The sequence below is a fragment of the Ictidomys tridecemlineatus genome, chromosome 7 (genome assembly GCF_052094955.1).
Source record: "Ictidomys tridecemlineatus isolate mIctTri1 chromosome 7, mIctTri1.hap1, whole genome shotgun sequence".
Taxonomy (NCBI): Eukaryota; Metazoa; Chordata; class Mammalia; order Rodentia; family Sciuridae; genus Ictidomys; species Ictidomys tridecemlineatus.
Window position 1 is genome coordinate 22,289,669 of NC_135483.1, and position 15,616 is coordinate 22,305,284.

General features: G+C 41.7%; 1 long non-coding RNA gene across 3 annotated transcripts in view; it reads left to right on the forward strand.

Annotated features, from left to right (window-relative positions):
- Positions 1-5,427: 5,427 nt before the first annotated feature.
- The window catches only part of LOC120892922 (uncharacterized), a 180,971-nt gene continuing 170,782 nt past the window's right edge, over positions 5,428-15,616 (forward strand). For all 3 annotated transcript variants that reach the window (XR_005737747.2, XR_005737749.2, XR_005737750.2), the window contains exon 1: positions 5,428-5,693. This is a non-coding gene — a long non-coding RNA (uncharacterized LOC120892922). The remainder of the gene's footprint in view (positions 5,694-15,616) is intronic.

A 15,616-nucleotide genomic window follows, 5' to 3' on the forward strand; every position in this document is an offset into this window, starting at 1 on the left:
GTTTTAAGAAAACATCGCTTACAGTAGAAGCGTATGCCATCATAGGACAATCATAATGGTTAGAATGTTCTTTATGTTGAGCAGAAACCTGTCTTCCCATTTGTTCTCATTTCTCATTTGGAGCCACAGAATATGTTTAGAATTTCTTCCATATGGGTAACCTTTTGATTATCTGAAGACATTTCATATGGGCATCTTGAATCTTCTTTTCTCCAGGTAGTACGTCTTGGGTTTTTCAAATAATTCTCATATTTCTTTAACTTCTGCTGAAGAGATAATCCAGGGTGGGGCTGAGACTGAGGCCAGAGACAATATGTTCAAACCGGTGGGAAGCCAGCTATGAAAGAGTCATACAAAGGCCTGTGAGTAACAAAGTAAATAAAACTCAAAGACTGAGACCATGAGTTAGGAAGGAGCCAGGGTCAGGGAATTACTATAAAAACAGGGTCAAATCTGAAAGACACCTCAGCAGAAGATTAGATTAGGGTTACAGCAAAGATTGGGGGTGAGTCTCAGAAAAACGGATTTAGGAGACAGGGTGAGAGAGTTTAAAAGAACCCTGAGAATCAGGGTAGAGGGGAGATTTATAGTCTAGCCGAGATATACCAGGTAAGAGAGCAGGTCTACCTTTGGTTTGTTGCCTGGCTTGCAGCTTAATGGACACCATATATAATCTCTGATAATGTGAAATGATGGTGTAGGTCCTCACCCTATTTTCTCTCCAAAGGACAGCTTTGAATGTAAGTCACTTTGATTCACATCTAATATGCAGCCTACAGAAGAGAAATTTCTGTCCTTCTGCTAATAGCAGCTGCAATGGGAACTTCTTTCAATATCCATTTGCCTGGGTTGAGTTTGCCCAGGTCAGGAGCTAAGGGATGCGATTTGCGATTTTGCCATGATGAAGTGAGTCTGACATTTTTTTGCTGAGAAGTCAGGCAGCTCCGGGCTAAAATTTTGGCTGTGTCACTTTACCCGAAAGACTGGCTTTGGGCAAATTTCCTAATCTGTCTTAAAATAAGAGTAATCATGACCTTTGTGATTGAAGTGATGATGTGTCTTAGTGAGCAATACCAAATTACCATGGACTGAATGCTTAAAGAACAGAAATTTATTTCTTACAGTTCTGGAAGACTGAAAGTCCCAAGATCAGGGTGCCAGGATGGTTGGGTTCTGGGACTTCTGGGACCTCGGCGGTCTGCAGACTGTACTTCTTCTTGCATCCTCAGGTGGTGAAAAGATGGTGAGAGAGCTCTCTGAGGTTCTTATTACAAGGGCACTAATCCTATTCATAAGGGCTCCATGCTCATGGCCTAATTATGTCCCAAGGGCTTCAACTCCTAATACCATTACATTGGGGGTTAGGATTTTAATTGCAGCTAGGATTTCAGTGACACACAAACATACCGTCTATGGCATGATGGGTGTAATATGCTCACACAGTGCTTTGGCAGGGAATGCATGTTTTACACATGTTAGATTTTACGAATTCTAGCCCAGTCACAATAGTTTTACACAGAACGGTGGATATTTGTTCATTAATAAGTAAATGAATTTCCTCAGTACCTCTAGTGAAAGCTGGACCTTAAGTGAAGATGTCTTCCAGAATATCAGGAAAGTTATCCAGGCCGAAGGACCAGGCAATCTGTGTGAACTGATCTTTTGTCTAATTTGCATGTTAACGATAGTGCCCAATGATAGTGACAGGATTCCAAATAACAGAAGTAGGCTCAAATGGAATTTTCTTTAATTCTCACAAAAAAAAAAAAAATAAATGATCATCACGTCTGTATTGGTGTCCTTTATAAAAAAGAAGAGGGTAAGCACACTGAAGTTAAATTCTTACCCAAAGGCTTCACAGCTAGAAAGTGGCTCTATTTGCATTTAAATCCAAAGCTGTCTAAATTTAGCACCTCCTTTCTACTCCTTGGTGAGGGACTGTGGGAAAGATTTGAGCTTGTGTTTTAGGGGTGCCCATTGGAAAGCAGAGCACCTTTTGTGCCAGAGACAATCAATGCTGGGTTTCAGAGGAAGCAAACAGTTCAGGCCAGTAAGAGATGGACATGACTTATAGGGACAGACAGGGGCCAGTGTCGGTGTAGAATGGCCTCCAGTAGCTGGGAGACAGCTCTTGAATGTTCAGGATATCTTTTCACCTCCTATGAAAGGAAAATCATTAGCCATGGAGTACAGAGGAAGGCTGCTACCTGGAGACCCGTGCCTGCCTCACAGTCACCATGAAGTCCTAGACTTTGCCTGGTTTGCCGTGAGCCAGGCCTGGTGTGTAGTATGTGCCCAATAAACTTTTGTTGCATGCATGAATGGATGATATTGACACTGAGACCTTAATTCTGACTCTAGGAAGTGTTGTCTCAGGAGCATGCTTGCCCCAAGGGGTAGGCACTCTGCTTCGGGTTGCTGAGGAGGACAAAACAGAAAGTAGTGTCTATTCTCTGGCTTCAAAAAGAAACAGTCAGGTAAGATGTTTACTGCCTCCTTTTAGGCTTAGGTTTGTAAAACAGGCTTTTATAAGGTTATTTATTTTCTGTTGGATCCTTGTCCTCTACAGTGGGGAAACCAAAACCAAAAAGCAACCCCTTAATGCAGTACACAAATTGAAGCCTTTAAATGGAAGCAAAGTGCTCTTTGCCAGAGTTGGAAATAATGTCATCAAATTGGAGAAAAGAAGACACAAAAGAGCTGAACCTATTGAAATGTATTTCTTCACAGAGGATTTCTGCACTTTTACAAACTATAGTTTAGACACCCAGATAGGTCGAATCGCACAAAGAGTCAAACTCCATGTGAATTTGCAAGTCTCTCTGTTTCTCTGGGCTACTAGACATAGGCCACCATCTCTTCACAGTATTTGTTTTTCATATCTTGAATGGCCAACATTTCTTATTGATTCACTAGCCTGGTGGGTTTGAGGTGGGGTGGGGACAGAAATGGGAGATGGAGGAGTGGTGGAAAAGGTTGCTTTTGAATGACAAGGCTTATAGGGCAATTTCATGTTTCCTTTTATTTGTTTGGTACCAAGGATTGAACCAGGGGTGCTTAGCCACTGAGTCACATCTCAAGCCCCATCCCCCACTTTTTAATGTTTTATTTTGAGACAGGGCCTCCCTAAGTGGCTGAGGCTGGCTTTGAACTTTCCAACCTCCTGCATCAGTCTCCTGAGCTGCTGGGATTACAGGGGTGCCTTACCATGTCTGCCACCTTTTAGCCTTTTACACTCAACTTTGGATCTTGTCTTTAATCTTGTATCGAATGACTTTCTGAGTAACATCTTAATACTTTAAAATAAGTGTATATTTTACATAGAGTTTAAAAACTCTTTGGTTGTGTTGTTCAGTAACAAAAAAAAAACAAACGGTATTTTTATTTTTTTAACGCCTAACGCAGAGTCAATAGAGCAGACAATGTAAAACTTTTTAAAAAGTTGTCCCAGGACATCATGAGGCGGGGTGGCTTGTCACTGGTGTGTATTTAACTAGAATATTAATGAAGGGAAAAGCCTCAGTATTATTGTGGTTACAGCAGTTCTTTAAAACTTCACAGCTCAAAACAACATGTTTTAGATTACTGTTTACCTCCTCGAAGGAAACGGCTGTTTTGAGGCGACATCGTGAGACCAGCCTCATTATGCGCCACCATGACGGCAGGCACTCATATCTCATAGAAATCTGAAATGCTTTAAACACATCCACATATTTTCACGGTGAGGGTTTCTTTGTGCAGGGCTGCCAAGTGCCGCTGCTCCAGCCCCAGCATGAGATTAATTATTTACCAGAGGTCTCTGTTAATTACTAAAACAAATAATCTACCACCCTTTGCAGGATAGGTGTGACTACGTAAGGGGGAGGGGGGATATTTAAAACCTTATTTTGGCTTCTACCATTTTAGGTGTTTCTTTCTTGTTCCGTAAGAGTTAGAAGTACTTAAACTTCATTGCTTTCTACTAAAAAAGCATTTTTCTTTTGCAGGACTAGATAGGGTAGATAACCCAGAGGAGTGGGTGGTGTCAGGAGGATTCACCTGGGAGCTGGGAGGATACTTCCTAGGAATGCCTGGGTCATCTGCGTGAGGATATGTATTTGTTTTCCCTGTCTGCAGATATGCAGAAATGCGGGACAAATCAGAAGTTCTAGGGAGCTGATGTCTCAGGAGCAGCTGCAACCAGAAAAATGGGGAATTGGTAGGTAGGGACCAGGGCTTCCCATCTCCCGAGGAGCTGGATAATTCTGAGGGAGGGTCCTTACTGTCTCCTGCTTCTCCAGAGGGCTGGGGCTCAGGGTACTCACCAACTACCCAAAGCACTTTTGGTGTTTCTTTCCCTTCCCTCCCCCAGTTCCCAATTCCTGATCTGTGTTTCTATAGGGTTCACTTCCCAGTTACTTTACTTGCCCTTGAATCTCAGGATGTACTTCTAAATGAATCCAGAAACCCTCAGGAAAGATTTTTGAGCTAAGCAGAGTGTGCCTGAGTTATACAGAACCCGCCCCAGCCTCTTGCGAAGAAACTTGTGCCTCTCTGTTGTTGTTTTTCTTAAAATAGACCTTATTTTTCAGAGCAGTTTTAGTTGCATAGCAAAGTTGAGCTACGAGTACAAAAAAATTGCTGCATACTCTCTACCTCCACACAAGTACAGTCTCCTCCTACTGCCAACATCTGGCATCAGAGTGGCACATTGAGAACCTGCACAATGCATCGTTATCTCTTTAGCATCATAGTTGATACCAGGGATTCACTCTTGGTGTTGTACATTATAGATTTTGAAAGATGTCAAATGACATGTATCTATCATCCTCTTTGCATTTTATTGAAGGATCCATTCCATTTTTTTTAAGCCTGAATTAATATTTAAATTTCACCCTTTAGCTTTCCATCCTGAGCTGCTGCCAAGGCAGGGTGCCTGGTGATAATCTGTCACCTGCTGGCATCATGGCTCTGACGGGAAAGCCATCCCTGAGCAGGTTGTTAGGGGTGGCGGCACACACCTAAATTTGTAGGTATTGTCATATGTCTTGGGATTTTTAGTTGAGACAGGCTATATAAATATTATCTATTATCATTACTAATAATTACCGGCAGCTGTAGTGGCGATAAAGCTAGTGTGCCACAAGTCCCATATGGGAGCCTCCTGGGCCTTTGTGTTCACAGCAATGTGAACTGCAGTGAACTTGACTTGTCAGACTGCATCTCCATGCAGAGAACAAAATCCCCGTTGCTCAGAGATGACGGCCTGTGGTGCTTTCCTGCAACTCAATCCTCATTTGCACTTCCGAGAAGTTTCCCCCCCCCCTCCTTTTCTGTTTTAAAAATGTAGAATGGAATAATCAGCCATAGTTCTTGGTGGGAGGTCCCCAGCGTTCTGCCCTAGATTTTCAAGCTGGCTGCCAGGCCAAGCCAGATTGTAGATGGAGAAGGTTTTGTTGTTGTTGTTGTTTTTAGTTAGCAATTTTCTTTCTTTCTTTCTCTCCCCCTCCTCCCTTTTCTTTTCTTCTTTTCTTTTTTATCCCATCTGAATTACAGTGCTCACAGCTGCACAGCTTCAAAAACTGTACCTCCTCCCTGCTGGGCTGCAGGCAGGGAATTACTCTCCTGGGAACACTGACAGTTTAGGATGCAGGAACCTGGGCACCTTGCTGAATATCTCAGAAGCATTGATGTTCCAGTTCTGTGCAGTGTCTGTGAGTATTGGAAGTATTATGGAGTGACAGGTTTCTCTTTTATTCCTTCTTAAAAGTCTCTAGTTGTTTTACTTGAAGCAATTTTTATCTGGCCACGGGTTTGTGGGTTAGTTCACCTTGTGGATGAGCTGCCTCCCTTACTATCAGGGACATTGCTATCAGCTCTGTGCCTGGCACCCAGAGAGGGCTCAGGAAGCCTTTTAAATGAATGAATATTCATTCATTCTTTCAATGAACGAATGAGAAACTGAAAGGAATCCTGACTGTCATGTGACCCACCTGCTGTCATTCTTCAGATGAGAAAAACTGAGGTTCAGTGAGGAAAATGGCCTCTTAAAAAATTGCAGAATGAAGTTTCAGGGGGAAACCTCAAAGGAAGTGCTTGAGATCTATAACGTGCTATGGAAATAGAAGATGTGTCATTTTCCTTCTGGTGGTGAGCTGGGCAAGGTGTCAACAGGCTGATATGAGAAGCTAGGCAAGTTCCCCTCTATGGAGGTATCTCAGGTGCTGTGACAATTTTCACTCAGTCTACCAGCCCGCCCAGGCTAGCCTCAGGGGCTCTTTAAGGGTGCATTTTCAGAGCAGGAGAGAGACATCTCCAATCTACTTCAGCCCAATTTCCATTTAAGTCTTCACTGCCCAGCTGCATGATCCACCAGCTGTCTTTCCAATAATGGTACTTTCAAGTCACTGCTGATTTCCCAGGAAGTTAGATTTTGATTGGCGGCTACCTTACCTGAAAAGGGGCTGATATGTTCTACAGAAATATTGGTTTCTATGAAATATGGTTGGAGGAATCAGCCGTCTCTGGGGTAGAAACTACATGCATGGAAGGATATTAAAAAACGTCTTGGAGCTGGATGTGTGTAAAATGGAGAAGTGGCTTCAGCAAGGCCACTTTATTGAAGTGAGGTGGGGTCTTGAGATTCAGATTAAGGAGCAGGTGCCAAGGCTTAGAATGCCAATTAGAAAAAGAAAAATGCATTAGCTATGACTTCAGTCTGGCAGGCTCTAGACAGACACGTAATAACAACACGGCTGCACCCTTAAGCCAGTTACATGTGAGAACGTTAGTTCCATTTTGGGAATCCATCCTTCTTCCTAGGTGGATTTATTTCCTCTTCTGCAGTATTTCCCATTTATAAAATGTTAATATATTTTTTTTTAAAAAAACCCTCCACCTCTGTGGTCAAATGACTTTTGAAAAGGTAGGGTTCCACAAAGTTAAACAGGTTCAAACTCTTTGTTATGGTAATATTCTTTGGGAATTTCCAAGAGCAGTTCTTCTCTATTGAATATTCCAAATTCTGTGATGATAGAGTCCTTTTTGGCACAGTATTTAGGAGGATTCCAGTTCTGAGAAGCATATCTTTGGAAACAATCTTTTGATGTTCTCCCAGGGTTCAGCCATTTGTGACTTGAACATCTCCTTGGCTCCCTTGGGTAAATTTTTCCTGCTGTGGGACTTGCAATTCTCATGGAAACTTTTCAACCATGTTTGTCTTTTTGCATTATCAGAATAAGCTGTTCCATAATAGCTATCAGTTAGCGTAATAGTTCAGATTCATCCAACTACTAGTTGAAAGTTCAAGAATTGAACATCTAAATAGTTCAAATCATTTACTCATGATCAAATCATGTTCTTTCTTTGAATATACCTTGTACCATGCTAGGAGAACTTCGATTACCTCTGTTTCAGAACTGCTTTTAGCACATAGCACATATTGGCACCTAATGAGCCGTATACATAGAGTGGTTGAAAACAGTAATCTGTGATGATTTTTAAAAGTTTGACCTTCCTTGCTTTTGTATCTGAACAATGGAGAAATGGGAATGCCAAAGAGGAAGAGATCACAGAAAATTCAGGCTCTTCTGAATAATAAACCTACTTTTTTTCCGCAGCCAGTTGCTGGGACTTGTAGATCAGGAAAGGTTTCACCTGGATGATGGAAAATGCCAGGTTCTGAGAGGAGCTGTTCCACAGATGCTCAGTGGGAGGTCCTCCTGGTGTATGCTTCTTTCCTGGCAGAAAGAGGAAGTACCAGAAAAAGGGCCTTTTGATGTTGTTATCAGCAGTGGGGAGGCTATGGTGAGTTTGGGTTTGGTTTTAAAAAGGGAATGATAAACATCTCTCTAAGAAGGTCAGAGAGAAAGCTGCTTGGGGGCAGTTGGGAGGGAGGAAGAGACAGATTTGACATAGCTGTCCCTACCTCCCAAGGAGGCCCCAAGGGGCTTGGAAGAAAATCAAAGCAGGAATTCCCAAAGTGCGTGGTCAGGAAATTCTTGAGAACCAAGTTTTGTTTGGAGAATTGGACTTTAAGACATCATTGACTGCGCAATGAGAGTCAGGTTGCAGGGAGTCTGTTATAGGCAGGCTTACATTGAATTGGAATGGTCTGTCAATGGCTTCTCCTACAGTCCAGAAAGTCTAAACATCTCAGATGTGTAACGTCCAGTCCAGAAGCATGTGCCTTATTCAGCTTGTTCATTTTTGAAACCTCAGTGCTTCGTGCAGTGCTTTGCATGAACGAGGGAATTAATAAACATTTGTTGAATGAAAAAAATTAGGTTTCCGATGTTGCAACTTCCTGGTTTAGAGTTTAAAGCCACCCGAGGGCCCTTGAGCCTCTTGTTTCTTTTTACCTCTTATGTCTCCTGGTGAAAATCTGATAATTCACCAGAACATCCTTTTATTGTTCAATACAGAAATCTGGCAACCTTAACGTCTTTGCAATTATAAAGATAAAGTTGATGTTGCAGGGCCTGGAGAACAATGGTGAAACCACAATGGCCTCTTCTGTGTGACCGAGAAGCTAGGGAAGGACCCTGCTGGCTGAACTTGCCGCCACTGTTTGATAAACCAGTTACTGGAGACACAGCAGCCAGATGCCCGGGGGAGAAGCTCCTCTGTGATGTGGTTTTGAGAACATTCTGGTTTTTCACTGCATTTCCTCCTCTGAATTCCAATAGCACCTTCTTTGTACTTTCCTGACATCACCTCACTTGGGAAAGAGCAGGGGGTTAGGAACTGGAATTCCTGGTTTAAAGGCAGGTTTCTGCCCCCTTGCCAATGGATGTCCTCAGGAAAGTTATTTGACTGTACCATCTTCAGGGCTGTCCTGATAAATCGGGATGATAAGAAGCCTCTTACCTTACAGCATTTACCTAAGAACTAAGCAACACAATAAACAAGGACATAGCTGTCAAATCACAAGGCAACTTGCAAATGTAAGTTTATGGAATATCTCGTTTTATACTTAATTTAGACATTCCTGCTCCATTGTTCATACAATGTTTGGAATCTCAGTGAAAGCAGGGCCCTATTGATAATACATATGTATGCCCACGTATGCATATGTAAATACATACACCGATATATGTACATATGTGTATGTGTGTGCATGTAAATATAGATATAAATATACTTACATATTTATTTATTCGTTGATATCACTCATAGTATCTAGCTGGGAGATTTACATAAAACAATTGCATATTAGATTGGTACTCTGATAGAACTAGCATATTAACAAGACGGAATTTGGGAACCATGTTTTTTTTTTTTTTTTTTTTTTTGCCAGTTTGAAAAAATTTGTGGCATTTGGAGTTTGAGGAGGTTGGGAACAGGTAGAGGTGGAGAGAGAGTAGCAGGTAAGTGACATCAGAGGTTTAGTAAGTCTTGGTCATTCCTTCTTTTGAAGACAAGTAGGAAAGGGCTGACTGGTAGGACTACTGGAAGGGCTCTTGAGAAGGGGCGTGACTTCTTTTGCAGATGACCCAGTTTGTACCGTCGCAGATGGCAAACATACCGCTGTTTGAAAAATTCTGGGTTTTATAAGCCATCCGTGCCAGATGAGAGGAACACCTGAGGATTTGGAAGAATCAAAATGCTTATTCCCCGTGGATGTTTGAAGGGGAATCCTAGGTTCACTTGCCGAGCGAGGACAGAAGCTTGCACTCTGTCCAGCAACAATCAGGGCGATGGTGGGTGAGCTGAGAAATTTATGCTGCTGAGCTCCAGCCACATTTTAGGATCAGATATGCATTTGGAAAAGCCGATGATTTTAGAAAAGCTCCACAGTTGTCTTTCCAGTTTTAATGAAGGTCAACGGGATCCATTAAAGAGTCAGGGCTTAAGTGTCCCTTCAATCTCACAAAGCAACTCAGAGATGGTTTAATAGTCAATGACAGTGACTCCCTGAAGCTCCTACCTGGGCATTACCAGGCCTCATTAAAGACTGTCTAGGCCCCATCTGCCTGACAAGCTCCTTTTCTTTTTCTGGAAGGAGACTTGTTTCTGTATCTGCTGCATTATCCTTTGTGCCAGAGGTTGGCATCTCTGCCCGGGAGTTCTCTCCTGTGGGTTTGGGTGTGGCTGAAAGACAAAGAGGAACATTCCTCCTGGCTGCCACCCAGCTGCCTCTCTACTTCCAGTGGCAGCAGAACACCTGTGGGAAAGTCATGGAAGACCAGAGGGGACTGGAAGGAGGGGAGTCTGTCTCAACACCTCCCCGCCCAGGCTTACAGGCTGCTCTGCACTGTCTGTGTTCAATTATCTCACAAGATAATCACACTCATTCTTTGATTTCAAAGGCTCAACCTCCCCTGATATGAGTTCATGCGTGTTATGATTACTTGTTGGGTTGTTTCTGCTTCCTTTCATATGTTGATCTGAGCTGAGGTCTTCCACCTTCAATGGTAAGCCCACAGCCACAGCACTCACCTTTGACTGCATCCTGCCTATCATAATGCACGAGGCACGTTGAGGGCCTGCGGAAGCTTATTCCTCCCTGAGATCTCCCAATGACGTTGCTGCTCCGGTGCTGCCTGTGTTTGTTGCTCAAAAAAGATTTGGGGGTAGGACATTGAATCATGCCAGACTTATATGTGTGCCAGGAAAGTACAAAATAGAGGTCATGAATCATGAGTGTATTCATTAAAGACCCAGATGGAAATTCTGATGGGTCACATGGGTGCAGGTCTACTGACTGGAGCTCAGACAAGTTCCTGCTTTGCTTTTGACTCTCTTAAACTTTGTCAGGATCCACATTTCAGCTGGTCACAAATGTAGTCTTGGGATCTATAAGTTCTTTGATAAATGAAAGAACATGTATGTCCCAAACCAGGTAGCTTTTGTCTTTGGGAGACCCAGAAGGTTCCCAGGAGTTGACGTTGAGATTGTCTTGGGCAATCTTTTCCATAGTTTCTTTGCTGGCTCAATAATTCCCTCTTCAGCTGTGTATTTCCCCTAATAAATCTGCCTTTCTCCCTAATAAATCTGCTCATTATCTTGTGTACGCATAGTTCTTTTAATTTCAGACTAGCTCAATTACTCCTTAGAACATTGTATAATTTCTATTGTGAATTGTTATTGCTTTGAGAGACAGACTGGAACTCATTTGCCTCTCTAAGCTCATGCCACCCTGTCAACACACCACTAATTCATGACCTAAGGTTTTGTTTTGTTTTGTTTTGTTTTTTTTTTGTCAATGAATGAAGGTCATCATGCAGGGGTCCACTTGGGCCTACCTTGTGGACTCTGCTCTTCTTGTATAACAACTTAAGGAACACACAAGGAACCCTTCAGGAAAAAGGAGAATCCTACTGATCCTGACTCCTTTGTGTCCCAGATGGCACTGATGGGGTGAACCAAAAGGTAATATTTATATTGATGCCCAAAGTTGAAGATGTAGAAAGCAATGTTGTAAGTGAATACTTTCAAAGGTTATTCTGAGCAAGGCCTATTCTATACCAGTTAATATGGAAAACATCCCACAGTTGTTCACATTTTGATCAGTATGGTATGTAATTTAGACCATTTCACTTTACCATGTGCTAACTGAACACCTACTAAAATCCCAGCCAATTTGCTAGGCACTAAGTAGGCAGAGCTGTATGACACAGGCTCAGTTTTTAAGGATGTCACCAGAAGCTTTGTCACGGAATATGATGACATTCACATCTACCCCTTACATGGCTCTGAAAAAATCTAGACTTCAGACCAAATGTACAGCACCAACTCTATGTTTCTTCATATTTCTGGCTATTTTTAACAAGTACCTTTTCACTTTTGTGTGCAGGTGGTGCCAATTAGTATCTGCAAAATTGTTTATTAGGACTTGTTCAATCTCAATCTAACCATTGATATAGCCAAAGGCTACTTCTCTGTAGGGAGATTAATAAATAACAATATGTAAATAAATTTCAATTAGAGTTAGAGAAAAGAAAAACACATAATCTCTAACTGTGACACTGTCAGATTCAGCAAGACTCTTTTGTACATGTTTACCTGTCGCCACGAAAGTCTGTCTTTTTTTTTTTTGTCACTAATCTGTGTTTCTTCCTTCTCAGGTCCGGCTCACATTTCATTTGTTTTCCTCAACATTTCTTCACAGACCCAGGCCCTTCTCCCAACTCCTAAAACACTGATTTGTCTGACCATGTTTTGACATTTAGCTTGTATTTTATTGCCGTATCTTTCTCTGCTTTTCTATTAGCTCAAGGAGAAACTCAGGATGGAGTCATGTTTCATAGCCTTTTGTGTTCTTGTGTTGAGTAGCTAGCTTCCTACCTTATATATAGTAAGTACTTAATAAAGAGCTCCTATTTCTTAATTGAGTTTGCTGTGTTCTACTTGAAGTGTTAGTTGCCCATATTAATTAACACCCAAGGCAAAACACATGAGAGTTACTTGTGCTGCTCTAAGAAAAATAAAAAATCAAAGCAAACACTTGAAATCCGAGAGCCTAAAACCTCATCTTGATAAGGGGAAGAACAGTTTTATGAGCTCAGCCTTCATTCAGGATTTTGGCTTCCTTTTCATAAATTGGCACTGTACCACACCACAGAAAAATTTGTTTATTTCTGAGGACCCTGGGCTGGGGGCACAGTGCCACTCTCCAATGCCTGCTTTTGTCATTTGTCATGTTTGGCAATTGAAGCTGTTCCAAATAAAATGTTATTTGCAAAAAAGTTAAAAACAAATGACCACCGAAGACATTCTGCTTTGAGTTGGGAACATCTCTCCATTTCTTGTTTAGTTTTCACATCCAGATTGGCAAAATTGCTGGTTTATCGGTACTTGGCTGTTCACTATGGAGCATCTCTTTGGAACAATTAAAATGATACAGAAAAGTCAGGGCAGTGGATCTGAAGCTGGGAGTTTCCTGGGAACCACAGAAGATTCTTGGCAGTTTGTCCCAAACAGGCCTAGGCCATATGTAGGCAAATAACCATGCATTAAATAAATTTCAAATCTCCACATAATCTTTCTTGGACATCTTTTTTTCTTTTGTTTTCAAAGACACAAAAAGAGTCAGTGCCACTAAGCGTAAATCATCTTTAGTTGCTCAGGGATGAGATAATGTGGGTCAAGGTCCAGCACCCTGGAAAGATGGCGTCTAGTGTCACAACTTCCCCACCTTCTTCTGTGGGTTCAGGCCCATGTGAGCTACTTCCTTTGTTCTGAAATGTGCTATAAATTCATAGCCTCTGAGATCTAAACCTGTGTATATATGTTCAACAACCTCAAACAAACCGTTTTTTTAGGATGGTGGAGTGAGAGAGCAGTAGTTAAACTTGATCATCCCTGTTGGCACCAGACCATCTGTCCACATCTTTACTTTGAGAATACTTGTAGAGAGAGAAGTCAGTGGGGAATTCTAGTACTCTAGTATTGTTCCCTTTCTTAAAAAAAAAAAAAAAAAAAAAAGAAAAGAAGAAGCTGTCATGGAGAGAGAGGCTTTGGAATATTTTTGTGGTCTCAGAGATAATCCTTTTCATAGAAAGAATGAACTAGCAAACAATTCCCAGCCTTAAGCATATTATCTCTTACTGAACCCTCCCCCACTTTTTTTCCAGTTGCATATTATAGAGTATTCTTTATTGAGAAATGAATTTGCTTCTCGGGTGACTCTCTTCCTGTGCCATTGTTTTTTGGATTTTGAGGTTGTTAAATTGAATTTAGTTTGGCCTAATGCTTCAGAGCTCTTCTCTGAAGGAGGCTTGGGTTATTACCAAGCTCATCCAAGCTATGGGGAAAGATCTCGGTTCAGGTTAAACTGCATATGTTTGCCCACAAATCCACATTTGCATTTGCATCTTAGCCAGTCTTCATTTCTTGGAAAGCATTTTTCACACATGCTGAGTCTTGGTGGGAAAATATAAACTTCTGGCTTTGAAGGGTGCCATGTATGCAAATGTAAAAATGTGGTAGGATAAAATATATTTCCCTACTGGGCCAAGTTTGGCTTCAAATTTTCTCATTTCAGTTGGCATCCATGGCTTTCACTATTCTGAAAAAAAAAAAAAAGTGAAGTATGGGGTGGGGCTTCTGTGGGTAATCTTTCCTGTATAGATAGGCAATCTGGGCCATCCTGACCACAGAGCTTTCATTTAATTCAATAAGAGTCTTGAGGCCCAGCGTTCCTTTCATTTGTTTGACTATTTTCAATGGGAGGCTCTTATATTGGTATAGTGGCTGAAGGGTGCCTTTAAGACCAAGATAAAATCTGTAAGAAACAAAGCAGTAGGAGTGATTTGGAGATCTTTATTTTCTCCCCCAATTTAACGAAAGTGTGAAAAAAATGAAAATAATTAAGTTTTATAATCTAGTCAGGAATAGGACAAAAAATGACCACTCAGAAGCTTTGAGTTTTAAGCTGGTCCTCTCAGAAACTCCTAACCAGTGCCTGCAACTCAAGGGTATAGACCTGGAAAATCACAGTAAAATAATTGAGCATCATAAAAGTTCATTTATGTAACAAAAACACTGACAAATCTGGAGAACAAATTCTGAGATGAGAAGAGACTATTTTCACCCTATGAGAATAGTATCTCTGTTGACTATGATACTCTCAAATGTCTCCATACATCTAGGGCTTCCTTTGGTGTCTCTGGATTATTTTCAAAATCAAGCACTAACGCTGAATGTTGATGTAGACGCTGGAGCCCAGAGAATTATATTACCTGTTCATTTTGCCAGGTACAGTGTGGGCAAAGCAGCTGTGTACCCAGGGCATTTATGCTCTAGAAGCATAATTCATGGCAGGTACCTAATATCGTGTCTGGCTTGTATGAGGTGCTCCATGTAATTATCTAGAAATAATTCTTGTCATCCTTGGCACATGGTTAAAAATCAAACACAAAATGGACACAAAACTATCACCAATGATACAAGGCAGCAGATGATTATGTCTTGATGTTTACAGAACAGTCAGACAGATGGAGCTTTATGGGTCCAGAGAAGGGAGCCATTGATGAGGAGCTTGGGAAAGCCTCATGAAGCAGAAAGACCCTGAACTCTGGGGAGGATTTGGACAGGCAAAGAGAAGGGAAATGAGAGGTTAGGAGTTAGACATTGATATGGTGTGATGAAGGGAGGCAAGGCCAAATGGTGGTAGGGTGGTGGGCTAAAATTCAATGGGTTTTGGAAATCAACTTAACTTGGTCCTGTGCTCGGTGGAAAACATTTTGAGCAGGATCGTGACTCAATAAAATTGATTTTTTAGGAAAGTCATTTTGCCTAGCAGTCTATAAACTGGATTACTGGGAAGAGATTGGAAAAAAAATGCAGGTTTACATTAAGAAGGCTACTGCGGTAATCTGGGCAGGTGGAAAGGACCAGGATAGGAATGGTACAACAGGGAACAAAATCAGGCAATCCGATGAGAGTGTGCATTTTTTTTTTTTTAAAGAAAGAGTGAGAGAGGGGGACAGAGAGAGAGAGAGAGAGAGAATTTTAACATTTATTTATTTTTTCTTAGTTCTAGGCGGACACAACATCTTTGTTGGTATGTGGTGCTGCTGAGGATCGAACCCGGGCCGCACGCATGCCAGGCGAGCGCGCTACCGCTTGAGCCACATCCCCAGCCCGAGAGTGTGCATTTTGAAGGAGCTTGATGTCTTTCTAGAATTTTCCT